Genomic DNA, 4,633 nt, shown 5'->3' with positions numbered 1-4,633 from the left:
CAAAGCCAAAAAAAGAAAGAATGAGTTCCAATATGTAAAAGAATCCATATATAATTCTGCTTATTTGCCATTTAAAAAGTTTTGTTTTGAATTTGTCATATTAGATATAGTACCCAAAAGATGGCAATTTGATTGGTGTCACCCTGAAAACCTACTCTGAAAAAGCAGATGCAGCCATATACATCATGCTGTTTTTAGGAAACCTTCCATCATTCTCTACCCATTCCCAATAAGAAAAATGATATAATTTGGAAAAAGTAGAGCCATAGGCTATAAAAAAAATCTAAGGTTAAAATTTCCCCATAATGTCTACTACCCACATTCTAATAGATTATAAAAAGCAGTTAAAGAAAAAGAAATGTTCCATTTAAATGAACATAAAACAGTAGGCAGTAATAGCCTAAAAGACCCATAATAAAGGCAATGACAATCTAAACAGACTTCTAAAGAACAAGAGCTATAAACAATATTTGTGCAGTGTACCTTATTATATACATGACCCTATTCAGGTCCCCCAGTAATTCTGCAAACAGAAATATTTGTATCTTATCCATGACAAAGTGAAACTCATAGACACCAGAGGATTTGCTTATTAGCACAAAATTAGTAAGAAGAAAAGCAGGGAATGGCACCTAAGTTTTCTAGCTTCACATTTTATAGCAAATACCCAGTTCAATTTCAGAATTTCTAAATATATAAAGCAACAGTTCTTACATCCAATAGTACAACCCACCAGTAAGGATGTATTTCATATATAATATGTGGATTCAATCCACATATTATATCTGATCAAATAAGATTCAATCAAATAAGATTCAATCTTATTTCTACTACAATGGTAATCTTAAGGGCATGCATGGATATGTTTTCTTTCTTGGCAGAAGAAAAGATGGATATGCAGTTAGAGGGCAGGGAATTGCAGATCTCTAGGTCAAACCTATCCTGATGGATCTTCCACATGAGCGATACTTTAGAGGACAGTTGTCCTGATATAGCCTCATATAGCTTAACATTTAGACTAAGCACTTATAAAATCAACACTAAAATAATTCAAAGCTATATATTTTGATAAGGAGCAAATAATTAAGAGAAGAGAAGGGGAGGAGGAAGAGGAGAGGAGAGGCAGTCACTGCCATCATGGCCACCGCTGACTAGTTAAGGAAGAAAAGGAGGTCTCCTCTCATTGCAGGACGCCACTGGCCCTAAAAAAAACCTGGGCATGACCCTGGAAGGATTTTTCCTTACTGAAATTTCTTCTTCCAGGTTTCCAGTAGAAAAGTAGAACATCTAGAAGAATGTTTGTGCATAACAGGTGCTCTATAGATAAGGGCTGCATTCTTGAGTCAAATATTTCATTGATATCTTGAGGGTTAGGAAGAGGAGAACGAAGAGGAAATAGATATTATTATTATCTTCAACTTACATATGAAGGAAGTTAAGTAAGATTACACAGATTTAAGTGATGGAGTCAGAAACTGAACCCAGGCAGTCCAAGCCCAGAGTCCACATCCTTACCTGCTGCATTGTATCACCTTCTAGTGTCTTTTCTTGCCTTCTGAATTGTTTAAGCTGCCATAAAGCTCCCTAAAGAGAAAACATGAGTGATTGTGCTAATGGGTTTCAAATGGTTTTCTAAGAGCAAAATCCATTCAGAAAATAATGAAACATTAAAAAGGATCTTAGGTATCATCTGGTCCAGACCAACCAACATTCATTTTGGAGTCATTATGTAAAATAGCTAGTAACTTAAGTTTAGCTGCATGTTCATATATTAGAGCAAGTTAGTGGCCATACTGGAACTCAGAACTACAGTCACCTTGACAGTGAGTTCAAATCACTCTGCTCAGCTTTCCATGGGCCTTCATCCATCCTGGATCAAGTGCAGCTCTCGGGTATATTGATAATCCTAAGGTTGCCATCTAATCTTTAGCTGCTATTAACTGTGGTGGGAATGTGTGCCCTATAGAATCCTAGACCCCACCCACACACCGGGAGGGATCCCTGGAGATCTAAAGATCTATTCTACTTCTAATAATCGAGTTCTTCTAAAATCAAGACAAGGCTCGATCCCACAAAACACACTCTCTACTCTGAACATCATATGATACACAGATGTGGAGATGTGAAAATTTTAACACATTATACTCTGATATCTGATAAAAAAAAATGTAGCATCTTTATTTCTTGCTAACTGACCTTATCTTCCTCCAGGGCTTTACAGACAATGGAATAGGGGAAAACATAGAGAGAAATAAACTTTAAATTTTCTGAAAAATTATACCTCAGTCTATTCAAGCTTGAATAATCTCCTCTATTCAGTCACTTTCTGGTACATTATTAGTCTTTTAGCTTTATTCTATCCCTCTATCCTTCTCTAAAATGATTTAAGGTGGTATCTGGGAATTTAACCTGAGCCATCATAGATGGAGGGGGAAAGTGCCCATTTAGTCTTTGTTGTATTTTGGAACCCTTTTATAGGCTGCTATGTTCTAATCCCAGCGCTGGCCTTTTATTTTATTTTTTAAGATTTTATTTATTTATTCATCAGAGACACAGAAAGAGAGAAGCAGAGACACAGGCAGAGGGAGAAGCAGGCCCCATGCAGGCAGCCCAACATGGGACTCAGTTACGGGTCTCCAGGACCAGGCCCTGGGCTGAAGGCGGCGCTAAACCGCTGAGCCTCCCAGGCTGCCCCAGAGCTGGCCTTTTAAAGCTGTGCTTATGGCAGTCACCACAACCAGTTGAGGAGTCTGCAACCCATTGGCCCTTTTATCTTGACCTCAAATAGTACTGTACTGCTGATCCCCCCATCTCTCCTGTATGACCCTACCAGGTCCCAAGGAAACTGTCAGCCACACAGCCACATGGCAGAAGCAGAGCTTTGTTTGGGCCTCACTCTTCTCAACTATCTAATCACTCCCTGCTGCTGTGTTCTCACTCTCGTACCTGTTGAAAGTGACCAAACCAGGTGGGCTTCTTACCCATCCTTATGAGGAAAAAATTTCTAAGACACATTCTCAGTTTTTTGCAACCTGGTTTATTGTAGAATTTTATGATGGAGTCTCTCAGGGATATTCTTATATAGTCATGAAAGTTAAATGAATTTAGAAAATCCTCTTCTCTTCCCAATTCAGCTTATTTTCATGATTATGATCTTGAGGATTCAAAATACTTCAATTTAAAAGCTGAATATTGACTTTACATAACATTTATACTAATCCAGTTCCAACATCAAACATATTCCTCTGGTTGCAGGAAGGGGAGATCAGGACAAAGAAGTGGGAAAAAAAACACACACACACATTCATGGATTTCAGAAATAGCATTGCTTTTACCACAGGGAATGAGCTTAAATTTCTGGCTGTAGTCAGTTAATGTGAGGAGAAATCATGGCTCACCCTGAACTTCACGCAGCTTTCTCTGAAAAACCACAAACTAAGTCATTAGATAAGTTTCCAGTATCTGAGAAAGTATGTTAATTTTGAGACCAGCTGGACACTTCCTTGTCTCCTGACCACATTGGTTCCTCAGCTAAGGGGGATGGAGTCCTTTACTTGAAACTTTGCTGAATCTCCTGAGCTGAAAAAGGCTTTAACAATTAGGTCCTAGAAATTAATAACTGGCAGATGTCATATTTGTCACTCTTCAGGTATTAATATGAAATATAAAATTTCCACTCTCATTCTGCAAAAAAAAAAATATATATATAAGGGGGTGAATCCCTTTGTGAAAGACCCCATTACCTAGACTTTATTTAGTATCCATAAGCAGGTAGTTTAAATGATTCAGATCACCAAAAATTTTCATCATCTCATTACGAACAAAACACCACATTTTGTGTCTTTTCAAAGTGAGAAGTCAGAAGGATTCTCCTTTAGTTTTAAATGAAACAGAGCATATTAAGGACTTAATTTGCCTCATATTTTCTTTGAGAATCATCACTGAAGCCCCTTTTCTTTAATACAATTAATTTAACTATACAAAATCAATTTTTGAGATAGAAAATGAAAGATTGGATTTTTTTTGTGAAAGTTTTTTAGTAGGAAAGGTACACTTAAAAATTTTTTATAATGAAATTGTCAAATGTTTGAGCTCAAAGTTATAATTTCCAGTAGCGAAGGCTAGCACAAATCTGCTAATATAACTTTTGAGAACTGATATATGTGCCCAGCATTGACCAAAGGTAACATCAAGCCCTTTTCAGAATATATGATCTTTCATATGTTTATGGTAAACCATTTGAAACATTATTGCACATTTTGATTATGCAGTGATATCTGCTTATTGTAAGAAACTTAAAACAAAGAAATGCATGTAAAAAATAGAGACTAATTGAAAACCTGCCACACAATGCCATAACAACTTTTATTATTCTGACATATATCTTTCTAGACTGTGCATAGTGTGTGTTTATATATACATGGTTTTTTAATTACATAATATTATACTAAATTTATTTGGAGTGTCCATAGCTCACTCTTACTCCATATTCCACCAAAACTGACAGAAGCTTGTTTTTATTATCACAGATACTAAACTGCCTCCATCTTTTCTAGGCTTTTATGATGCAGAAACAGAGAAATAAGTAGAAAAAAGCAAAAGTGGAAGAACGAAGACAGGTGATTTGCTTCAG

The sequence above is a fragment of the Vulpes vulpes genome, chromosome 11 (genome assembly GCF_048418805.1).
Source record: "Vulpes vulpes isolate BD-2025 chromosome 11, VulVul3, whole genome shotgun sequence".
NCBI classification, from domain to species: Eukaryota; Metazoa; Chordata; class Mammalia; order Carnivora; family Canidae; genus Vulpes; species Vulpes vulpes.
Note: the sequence above shows the minus strand (reverse complement) of the source record.